Genomic DNA, 12377 nt, shown 5'->3' on the forward strand with positions numbered 1-12377 from the left:
GCGTATCCTTTGGAACAGTGCTGAACTGAGACAGGTGTGGGGGAGGATTTGGAGGATGGAAAGGATGGCATGGAGCTGGGGGCGGTAGGGAAGTCTTTGGCAGGGTCATAGCCCACTAGCTGGACTTTCCTTGGGAGTTAACTGTCATTCTCCTCAGCTGGCTGTCTTTTGAGAAAAGTCTAAGGAGTGAGCCAAGAGACTTTGAGTGGCTTTCCCTGGATGATAGCATCCAGGCAGATCTGGGCTGAAGGCTCAAAAGGACCATTACGCAAGAGCTTGGAGGACCCAGCATTTTCAGGTGGAAGAGATTGTTTGCCACCTGCAGTTAGTGGAGTCATTGAGATTTTCCACAGGGATGCATGATTTGACCAGTTGGGATGCATGATTTGATCAGAACTGGATTTGAGGAAGATTAGTGAGTAGTATTGTTTTTGGGAATTAAAAATAGGGTTGACTGGTAATTTATGAGACATAGTCCTATAGGGAGAAAAAATTACTTATGTACCTTATTTACTATTTTATTTACTTTAATAAGCCTGTTGTTTATAAATAAATGAGAAGTTTTTGCTCACAGTGCAAGTCATCATGTTATTTTTTGGGGTATTATCCAGTAAGCACATAAACTTCAGATAAAAATCGGTGAACTTAAGTTCCTGTTTGTGATTTTTCTTCATTGAATATATTCAGATATTTACTCTGTTTTGTAATTAATCCTGTCTTTTGGCACCCCTGCCCAGTAGCTTAAGAAACAATTGAACAGTTTTTGAAAATGTTATTTGGTTAAGAATAGGTATATTCTGATTTCCCCTCCACCCCCAGTTCATCAAGCTTCTAGTTCCATTTTTTTGTATGAAGTTTTAGAAGTTCCTGTCTCATTAAAAATATTTTGACTTTAATCCATGTAAACCTTATGTGATATATATAGTCTTGAAATTCAGAATAAAAATGTCTTGGAAAGAAAGTCAAAAGAGTTTTATAGCTTAGAGTGAAGGGATATGAATAGTCATTTTGTATTTCTAAGACTCATTTTTTTTGAAGAAAAATCTATAGTACCTTTTTTAACATTTATTTTTTAGTTATAGATGGACACAATACCTTTATTTTTATGTGGTGCTGAGGATTGAACCCAGTGCCTCACGCATGCTAGGCTAGTGCTTTTTCCTCTGAGTCACAACCTTAGCCCAAATCTATACTATCTTTGACAATACATTTTTTCATGGAGTTGTCATGAAAAATTAAATGACATAGTAGTTTTCTTAGCATAATGCTGGCATAGCTTATTAGCTATCTTAACCCTCTCCCCCAACTGGGGATTGAACCCAGTGCCTGTCACATGCTAGGCAAGTGCTCTACCACTAAACTCCCCCCCCAGGCCTATTAACTGTCTTTTAAATAGCGGAAATTATAGAAGTATAATGTTCAGAAGTCTAAAATAATTAGTTCAGTTGACAAAATAAGTAATTTTATTTTTTAAATTTTTTTTTTGCATATTTAATACCTGAAATTATTTGATTTTTGAAAGACATTAAGCTCTTAATTTTATGCGCTATAATGAGTGAAACTTGTATCCTCAATAGTTTCTTTTAGTTCTTATTTACAGATTGTCATTCTACATATTTAGTTCTGTTTTCTGTTAATTTTTATTGCCTTTCCTCTCCGAAATGCAATAGCCCTGTAGTATTTTAGTGGAAACATTGTTCTCTTTGTTAGGGCTAAAGAAGTGCCTTTGTCATTCCTTTGAGACATTCTACAGATGCCACTTTGCAGTTCTGAAAAATATGTCCCTGCCCTTGTGCTGTGTTAAATTATGCATGTATTGTGCTTGGTATTTTAATGAGGTTGTAGAGAAAACTTGTCAGTGAAACATGTCCTCTGATATAAAAATAAAATATAGGCTCTTTCTTGATCTTAGATTGATATGTGTTTCCTGTGTGATCTCAAGTAGATCCCTTCTGCACTTAGATGTGACTTCACATGGTTGCTTTTTGATTTTCTTTATGGAAACTGTTGAAACAATTGCTAAGCAGGATATCTTAAGCCTTTTGTTGATCTGTATTGTTTTTTAAAGATCTTTTAATTTCATGTTCTGAATAGCATTTTAAGCAGCAAGTATACACTCAATTTTGTGAAGTGACTTTAATCCTTGTTTTTTAAAGTGGGGACAAAAATCTGTGGGGAAATTGCCTTGATAAAATCCAGGAAATTCCTTTCATTCTTTTAACTTTAAAAAAGTCGTCTGATGTAACAGTGTCTGAAAGCATGTGTGTCTTAGGGTCCAGTGATTTCTTGTATATTGTACCAAGCTCAAGGAGGAATAGTATGAATGTACCTCTGTATTTTATGTAAGTCTATACTGCATAGCACAAAACCAGTTTATTATAATTTTGTTGGGACTTCATGATCTCGTTTGGTACTGTTTATTAATTACCCAGCAGGAGTAAAGGAAGGGAGAAAACTACATTATTTTGTTTTGAGGGACTTTATTTGAAAAAAATTAAATATTAAACTAATAATATATGTGCAGAAACTTGACTACACAGAAAAATACAAATAAAGTACAAGGAATAAATACACCATCAGGAATAAATCCTACCATTTTGGTTGAGCATTTCCAATCAGTCCACTCCCCTTTAAAAAAACAAAACAAAACAGGGTCTTGTTAGTTGCCTGTATTGCCCAGCTGACCTTGAAACATGAAACTTTATTTCATGTTGAGGATGCTGGTGTGGCTGGAATTCAGGGTATGTGAGAAGTGGGGATAGGAAGAAGACAGGCTATAAAACTAGGGAGGAGTCAGACTGTATTGAACATGGGTATGGTAATGAGTTTTGTCTTCGTTTTGTAGGCTCTGCAGGAGACACTGGAAACATTTTTCAAATTAGTTTAGTTATTATTAGTGTTAATTTTGTGGTGCTGGGAATCAAATACAGGGCCTTGAGCATGCTAGGCAAGTGCTCTATCACTGAGTTGTTCCTCAGCCCTATTATTTTGGAAGGAAGACACATACTTACAAATATCTTTGTTTTAGAATTATCATATACTGGATTTTTCTGGAGGATTTCCTGGCCCAAGAAAACTTTATTTTATATTTCTTTTATGTATGACTACTACATGACATTTCCAACTCTAGTAGTGGTCTTGTATTTCTCTCTGTGCAGTAAAATCTGGTAAAATCCAATATTGTAGGTCATCAGTTGTGTAGTTCTTGGGGCATAAATCTTTGGTTATTATAAGGTGACTAGGATCGGGCTGGAGATGTGGCTCAGCGGTAGCGCGCTCGCCTGGCATGCGTGCGGCCCGTGTTCGATCCTCAGCACCACATACCAACAAAGATGTTGTGTCCGCCGAGAACTAAAAAATAAATATTAAAAATTCTCTCTCTCTCTCTCTCTCTCTCCTCTCTCACTCTCTCTTTAAAAAAAAAATGTGACTAGGATCAATATTTAATTATTATTATTTTTGGTTTATTTATTTTTATGTGGTGCTAAGGATCAAACCCAGGGTCTCACATGTGAGAGGCGAGTGCTCTACCACTGAGTCCCAGCCCCAGCCCCTCAATATTTAATTATAATGTACATTTGTATTTACTACAGAATAACATGAAGTTTTGTAATACCGATTTAAGGAGCTACCTTTGGCATTTGTTTCTGTTTATTATGAAATGTATTCGGGCTCATTCTTACTATGTGCCAGGCTGGGAGTTTAAAAGCAAGACTGAGCAATTGGGTTCACAGTGAGAGAGACTGACTACTACTGAGAATTCAAAATGGCAATTTCAGTAGTAGACACACATAATAAAGCCTAGATTGAGAGACAAGAACGGTAACTATATTGAAATTTTTTTTTAAACTGGGATTTATGATAGCTGTTAACTACTTAGTGAATTAGATGCAGTTCATTAATTCATCAAATTAATTCCATTGATTACCTGCTACATGCCAGGTTACTGTGGAGGATAAGGATGAAAGATGGAGTCTTGCCCTTAGCAATGTGATTGCTTACTTGCAGAGGCAGCCAGTCTCAATGGCAATCTCCCTGCCCCAGCCCCTTTACAGGGCATTGAACCCAAGGCTTTACTAAGCACTGCAATCTCTCTGCCACTGAGCTACCTTCTCAGTCCCAATCTTAATAGCAAACTAGTGGTAAAGAAAGGCCTACTGGGAGCTGGGAATGATCCTACAAAACTGGGTACATAATTTTTTTCTTACTGAATCATTTTACTTAATATTTAATGGAACTTTATTGTGTATCAATGCATGAGAGGACAAATCCATTTGTAAATCACCCTCTTGTTAGTTGCTCAAGAAAGAATTGTTTAATGAAGGAATGTATACTTTGTGTAAGGATAGATTTTTTACAAATTAGTATTAAAAGAACATTTGTATCATTTGCTGTTGACCGTCTCCCTTCATGGAAAGGACACTTTTTTTTTTTTTTCTTTTCAGTTGAAATTTCCAGGAAGTATCACGATCCTACGATTTCTTTCCAAGCACTTTTCTGAAGCCAATGGGTGGGTGTATGTTTAGGTCCAAGAGAAACAAATTATAACCATGGATATGAACTCTTTAGTCCTCTCAAAATTAAGTTCAGAATATTTTTTATGCTTTTCTTTTACAAAGATTAAATATCTCTGAAGAGGAATAAAGCAAAGATACCATGACAAGCATATGTACATCTTCATATTGTTTTCATTTTCTCTAGCAGGTATTAGAATGCTTAAAAATGTTTATTTTGGGGCCACAATTTTAAAAACTACTAGAAAGAAACACATGTGGAGGCTTTTGGGTTGAATTGGAAGTTCAAATAACATTGAACACATTGTTTTAAAGAATAAAGGTATTTGGGCATCAAGGAATAAAAATATTTAATGTTAAATTTATGTAGACAAGTAAAACCCATATAGATGCTCAATAATAAGAGTTTCCTATTGTATGAAATATGAATTAGCATGTCGAAAGTCTCTGAGGTTAAATTTATTAAATTAGAATGCAATTGGAAATTAGTGAAGGCCCTGCAGATTTGTAAAGGTCCTATAAAAGTATACTTGGTATAGTATACCATTTAAGCCTTCTGCCTACCCGCTGCCAGCTTTTTGACTACCATTATATTTTGTATGGATGTAGAAGACAGCCATGTAGGTAAATGTAACTAACCTGGTAGATGGGGGAATTAAAAGTAAGGGTAGATAAGGAGTATCACAAATTACAGTTCAAAATCATTGGTGTTTTTAAGTCATGGACTTGAGCTAAGATTATACCTTTTTAAAAAATATTCTTTAGTTGTAATCAAACACAATATCTATTTTATTTATTTATGTGGTGCTGGGAATCAAACCCAGGGCCTCTCACTTGCAAGGCGAGCACTCTACCGCTGAGCCACAACCCCAGCCCCCAAGATTATACCTTTTAAACAAAGTTTACCAGTGTAATTAATTAAGTTCTAAGCACTTTGAAGGATATACAATTATATGCCCTAAGCATATTTATAGATCACACTTGTTTTTATTATTATAAGATCTTTGTCTTGACTTCTACAACTTTCTTTCCTTCATTCTTGGACCTCATTTCTCTCATGTTGGCACCATCTTTTTGTTTTGCCATCATAATTTATTCTGTACATACTAGCTTATTTTTTCATAACCTTTCTCTTGTTCTCAGCCCTATTTTTAAAAAGTTACTTTCTTTTATATATCATAGAATTGGGTCTTGCATTTTTATTCATCCCTATGATCTCTGTATTTTAATTGGTGCTTTTAAACCATTTATATTTAATTAATTTAATTATTAGTGTGGTTTGGTACCATCATATTTGTTTTCTGTTTCTCTCATCTGTTCTTTTTATTGTTTTTCCTCTTTTCATGTCTCCCTCTAGGTTAATTGAATATTCTTTTCTTTGATTTCATTTTATCTTCATTGTTGGTTTATTAGTTATTCCTCATTTTATTGATACCCAGTCAAAATTGAATTTATTAACTTGGCTCCAAACCCCCTGCTCTTTCTTTGTTAACTATTTAAGTGAATCGTTTTGATGTTCATTTCATTGCTTTTTCTTTCTTCCTTAATGTTTATATTTCTTCAGTCATTTGTCTTCTTACCATTCAATGAATTGGATATTATTGAATTTATACACTTTATTCCACTGATACTTTTCCTGTTCAGATAATATAACTTGCAGAGATGAGCTCTCTCATGGTCTAGTTTTAAATGTAAGTCCCAACACTAACAAAGAATCTTTTACTCTTGTCTCTTGAAAAACAAAAGAAGTTTCATTATGCCAGCAAAATTTAAAAAAATTATAGAGCAATCATTAGACTCTCTGATCCTTAAGCTATCCCCTCCCTCCAAAAAAATACTAGCAATTCCTGATTGATCTCTCCTGTGTTTTCTCTACTAACTCAACCCATTCCCCAATAAATCGGTCAAGTTGGTTTTAAAATTGAAATTACAAAGGCATGATAAATTCTCTTTGGGGCGAGGGAGCAGAAACTGTGACTACACATTTGTGAATCTTTTCTTTTAAAGATTATTCAGCTTTGTGGAGCTTATGACCTTGTGGGGGAGCCAGGCATTAAGTGAGTGAGTCTGAGAGAGCTGAATTGGTTCTAGAATATGTGGTCAGTGTATCTACTGGAGACTCATCATATCTGTGTTCATAGTTGCCTGGTACCAAATGAGCTCTGTCACTATTCATTATTTGGTAAATGAATGAACACTTAATGAGTGATTTGATATTAGGTTTCGTGTTCTTCATTCTTAGCATTTATCTTGTACTCTTGAGCTGGTTTGTGATTCATGTTCCTGTGGTAGATAAGCCTATAAGCCTTTTTACCAACTGAGACTTCCTTTCAAGTGTTTTCTTACTTGAGTGTAGGTTAATGTACCTGCTTGAGGAGATGGATTCTGTCTACTTCTGTACTTGGTCCTTTAAAAAAAAAATATATTTTTTTTAATTTTTAGTTGTAGATAGACACAATATATATATATGTATTTAATGTGGTGCTAAGGATCAAACCTAGTGCCTCACATGTGCTAGGCAAATGCTATACCACTGAGCCACAACTCCAGCCCTGTATTTGGTTGTTCTTTTTTTTTTGCGGGGGGGGGGGGTGTTTTGTATTTTATTTAGAGATGGGGTCTGAGCTGTCAGTATAATGTTGACTAGAAATGGTAATAGAAGACATCCCATCTTCTTCCTGATGTTAGGAAGAAGTTTTCAGTCTTTCTCCATTAAGGATGATGTTAAAGGAACGAGCTTTTATAAATGCCCATTATCATATCGAGGAAGTTTGTTTCAATTCCTAGTTTGTTGAGTGTATTTATCATGAAAAGATGTTGGGTTTTTGTTATAAAAGTTTTTTTTTTTTTTTATCTGTTGAAATGGTTGTACGTGTGCATTTACAAATATGTAACAATGAATCCCACCATTACATATAATTATAACATGCTAATAAAAAATGAGCAATAAAGAAATCACAGGTGCTTTACTAATGCAATAATACATCACACTGTTAATTGATTAAAAAAGAAATAATTATGTTTTATCCTCCTTCAGTTCTGTTATGATTTATTTGTTAATTATCCTGTGTTGAACCACCTTTGTGTACCTGTCATAAGTCCTATTTGGTTGTAGTATATTTTTAATATCCTACTAGATTTGATTTGCCAATATTTTGTCAGAGATTTTTGCCTGTATATTTATGGGGATATTGGTCTGTGGTTTTCTTTATGATCTGCTCTGCTTTGCTTTGCTTTCTTTCTTTGAATGAATGAATGAATGAACTAGGAATTGTTTGGGGCTTCTTTTTGAGGTGATGAATATGGTTCAAAAGTTTGTGGTGTTGGTTGCACAATTCTGTGACTGTACTAAAAACCATAGAATGGTACCCTTAGAATGGGTGACTTGTATAATATCTCACTAAAGCTGCTACCTCAAAGGGATAGTTTCAGGTGTATCTTTTAGGGCATGTTTTTTATGCTGGGCATCAAAGCCCTCAGTAATCTTTCCAGCTGTAATATATATATATTTTTTTAAAGAGAGAGTGAGAGAGAATTTCAATATTTATTTTTTAGTATTTGGCAGACACAACATCTTTGTATGTGGTGCTGAAGATCGAACCCAGGCCGCAGGCATGCCAGGCAAGCACGCTACCGCTTGAGCCATATCCCCAGCCCCCAGCTGTAATATTTTAACAGTACCTCTGAGGAACTCATGATCCTCCTGCCTCAGCCTCCCCAGTCACTGGGATTACAGTTATGCACCACTGGTCCTGGCTCTGATTTATCTTTGTATGCAACTCTCATCCAGTAGTCAGCTCACTGCTTTGTTTACCACTCCCCCAGATGTCCAGAACAACTCGTGCATCTTGTTTCTTCACTTTGCTCAAGGACTATTCCCACTGCTATTGAATGTCCTTGTCCTTCTTTCCCATCAATGGAATATTTTTTCAAAGTTCTATTCAGATTTCTTCTAGAAATCTCTTGTTCTCAACATCTAAGTCTGGTGATTATCAATTAAAAAAAAATGGACTGTGTGAGTTTATTTAAGGAGAAGGTAGATAGGATATTTGAAATCAGAACTGTTCTGGGAAGTCTGGTTATATATGTTTGTAATACCTGTACACATATATTCTTTCTTAAAATGCATTTATAGTTCACTCATAAATTTATAGAGATGGATTTGCATTTCGACTTCTCTGGTGTCCCTGTATAATTCTTAGTGCTTTGAAGGAAGGCCATTAATGTTAAGTGCCAGGCAAGTATCTGTTGATGTATTTGCATGTGTTTGGAAGGTAGAAAAAAGATCCACAGTTTTGCATTATATTTTACAGTTTCCTTTATGCATTTATAAAAAATAATTTGGAGAAAATTTATTGTATTAGAATAGAAACACTTCAGTAAGATCCTTATGTGTGGGTAGGTGAGACCCTTTATATAAAGGCTACTTTTTGGAGTGCAATGAGGTATAACTGAGATTACATAAACATTATAAGAACATATCTAATGTAAACTAGAATTGGATTCAGGTCAGCTCTACATCATACATAGTTGTTAGGGAGGTGGAGCCAGGATCCAAATCCAGGTTTGTCTAACTCCAAGACTGATGATTAACCACTATACAATTTTGCGTTCCATACTTCATAAGGGAAGTTTTTCAGTTTCTCTGATCCTTTTTTTTTTTTTTTTTGGTACCAGGGATTGAACTCATAACCACTGAGCCACATCTCCAGTCATTTTTAATATTTTGTTTAGGGACAGGGTCTTGCAGAGCTGCTTAGGGCCTCACTACATTGTTGCTTTGAACTTGGAATTCTCCTGCCTCAGCCTTCTGAGCTGCTGGGATTATAGGCATGTCCCACTGTGCCCAGCTTTAGCTTCATTTTATTCAAGTGTAAAATGAACTTGATAATATTCCCAGTGCAGAGATATTTTAAATTAGGGTCTCATAAATTAGGATGTTTATAAAGCAGACAGCTTGCCCAGAAAGCAGGGTAGGTCTATTGCAATTAGTAAAATATTTTATTTACAGCAATATAATAGGACCAACAGAAAATATATTGAAAGCATATTTGAAACTTGGGCTGAGAAATTCCCTTATCTCTTAGTTTTATAATATTGCACATTTTATATTTTGGCACAAGTTTTGGTATTCTGTTTCTCTAGAATTTTAGATAGTATTCCAATAAGTCATTTGTTGGTAATTACTTTATTTCCCTCTGTCTTTTTTGTTGTTTTCAGAATAAATTATTGTCAAAGCAATATAGATTATCTTCTGTCATTAACTTCTGAAGCATTAGGCTACCCAACACTATTAACTTCAACTTAAGTTTTGAAGTTTATGGAAGGCTGATTTTTTTTTTTTTTTTTTTTTTTTTTTTAGTAAGGGGGGATTGTTACTTTAGTTTTTGGTTTTCATTTTGGTTGCAGAAGATTTGTTTGTCGAAGAGTATTTGCTGGTATTGCTATAGATATGTAGTTAAAACTACAGTGAAAGTATCACAAGATAAAGCATTAATTTGTTTACCTGAATTGTTTCTTAGGTTGGAGTTACTCCAAATTGATTTCAAGTTGTCTTTGATTTTTAAATTAATCTGAAGTGTTTTTTTTAAGTGGGTATAAATATTCAGATATAAGTTTAAATTAAGCTCAAAATAAATCAATAATGTAAATATGAATACCAGTCATTAATTTTTTTATCACTATTTTTAGAAGTTTGAAAAAATATTTTGTTACTGTGGACCTAAATTTCCTGTTTATGGTTGTGATGGATTATAGTTTTAAAAATGTATATTTCTATTTATTTTAGCATAGCTTTGGTTCACTTGGGCATTTTTCTTAATGAAAACTATAAATAGATGCTTTGACAAGATTAGATTTTCTTTAAAAAATTAAAATGGACATACTGTCTATTTTAGCTTTTTATGAAATTTGGATCACGAGAAAGTGGTTCCACTTTGTAGGGGAAAATAGCTGTGCGTCTGGCTTTTATGGACTCTCTTGCTAAAAGGAAGAACTGTGATTGAGTCAGTTACAACCTCAGAGGAAGATGTCTTGCAGCTGTGCTGTTTTGGTTTTGTTCCAGAGATAGTATTTGTGTGCACTGTCAGAATGTCTTAAAGGCCCACCCTGGAAAGGATTCAACTCTATAAAAGGAGTGTTGTTTTATAACCTTTCACATGTTCTTATGGGGCTCTGGTGGTGATGGTGGTCTTCATTGTCTTGTCTTTTAAACTGGGATTTTATTGAGACACAGGCTTCACAGTTTAAGAATAGGAATTACAGTTGTAGTTATTGTATCTCGTAAAATAAATTTAGTCAAGCCCTTGGCACACACTATGATGAAAACAAAATGTCCCTCCTCAAACTGTATAATATCAGTGTGTTTCTGTCTTGATGCTGATAAGATTAGCACTCATTTGATAATATATATTTTTGGGTAACTTAAGAGATATTGATATACAAGTCGAGTAACTACATTAGAAGAAATCGAGTTAATATTATTAGAAAAAATAGAGTTAATATATTAGAAGATCAAAGATGATGCAGGAAATCCCAAAGATTGAAAAGTTTAAAACACCGATGACTCTACATGCTGAATATTACTCAACTTAACCTGTTTTGAGCCACATGTTTACATAAATGCTGTGAGAATTATTTTTGATTGTGTTGACCATAGTTTCTCCAAAATTTTCCCTTTCTCCTCAGCGTCTCCACCCCGCCCCCTCCCTGCAATGCTTATAAGAAGTTATTCAAAACGGAGATCAGGGCTTCAGACCCACTCTTACTTTTCTAGCTTCTTTAAACCTCTTCCTCTCCCAGCTTCTGTGCATTTGCCTTTACCCTTCCCTTTAGTCTCTGGGGTAGAGATGCCCCTCCTGCTGTCCAAGGTTATATTATCCTCTGTAGTTTGAACCTTTTCCTTCTTTGTTTCTTCCCCCAAAACCTGCACCAAACAAAACAATCCAAACCTCTTCTATATGTAAACATCTTCCTTCAACCCTACATTTTTGGGTAGTTATTATTTGCCCCTGTTCTGAAGAAAAGGCTAGATTTCAGAGGTAATTGTATACATGTTACTTCTTACTTTGGCCTCTTCGATTTTTTTTTTTTTTTTTTTTTGTCTTTTGCAACTAGGCTTTTTCTCCCACTAGCAACTGAACTTGTCCTTTGAGGTTACCAGCAGTTTTATGACACCTTTTAACCCTTGTTAGTATTAGTATCAGTTTGCCTATGTCCCTGTTGGCTACTTCTTCTAGTACTTTTTGGTTTGCTGTTTTTATGCTGATGTTTTTCCTTGATAGGATCCTTGTTCCCTCTGTCTGGGGATTTATTATGAGCATTTTTCTTGTTTTTTCGTGGTAGTTCCCCCGTCTATCTCTGATAACACTGATTGACCAAGTAGTTCTAGATCTTAGAACAGAAACCCAGCCTCTGTCATTCAGACACACATTTCCAGCCAACCTTCTCATTTTCTGCCTGGTTGTCACATGGACATTGAGTTCAAATACATCAACGTGGAAGCATTTATTTCCTTTATTTTTGTTTCCTAGTCTTTTTGAAAGTCTCTCCCTAGGTTAATAACACTACTCTCTGACCTTTTTCTGCCAGGAATTCAGAAACCTAGTTCTTTTTTTTTCATTAATTTTTTTAGTTATAGATGGACACAATACCTTTATTTTATTTATCTTTATGTGGTGCTGAGGATTGAACCCAGTGCCTCACTCATACCACTAAGTGTTCTACCACTAAGCCACAACCTCAGCCCAGAAACCTAGTTCTTTATTACTCCAACAATCTACTTCAATATTAAGTCCTGTTCATTTTGCCCACTAAACATTTATGAACTCTGTTTACTTGCCTTTTTTCTTTCAACCCTGTCTG

General features: G+C 34.9%; 1 protein-coding gene and 1 non-coding gene across 10 annotated transcripts in view; one reads left to right on the top strand and one right to left on the bottom strand.

The window, feature by feature from the left end:
• Positions 1-12377, top strand: part of Epb41l2 (erythrocyte membrane protein band 4.1 like 2) — a 196506-nt gene that overhangs the window by 57798 nt on the left and 126331 nt on the right. The window lies entirely within an intron of this gene.
• On the bottom strand, positions 5314-5386 carry Trnaa-ugc (transfer RNA alanine (anticodon UGC)). The gene has a single exon. It is a non-coding gene; the product is annotated as a tRNA-Ala (tRNA).

Source organism: Urocitellus parryii, chromosome 8 (assembly GCF_045843805.1).
Source record: "Urocitellus parryii isolate mUroPar1 chromosome 8, mUroPar1.hap1, whole genome shotgun sequence".
Classification (NCBI taxonomy): Eukaryota; Metazoa; Chordata; class Mammalia; order Rodentia; family Sciuridae; genus Urocitellus; species Urocitellus parryii.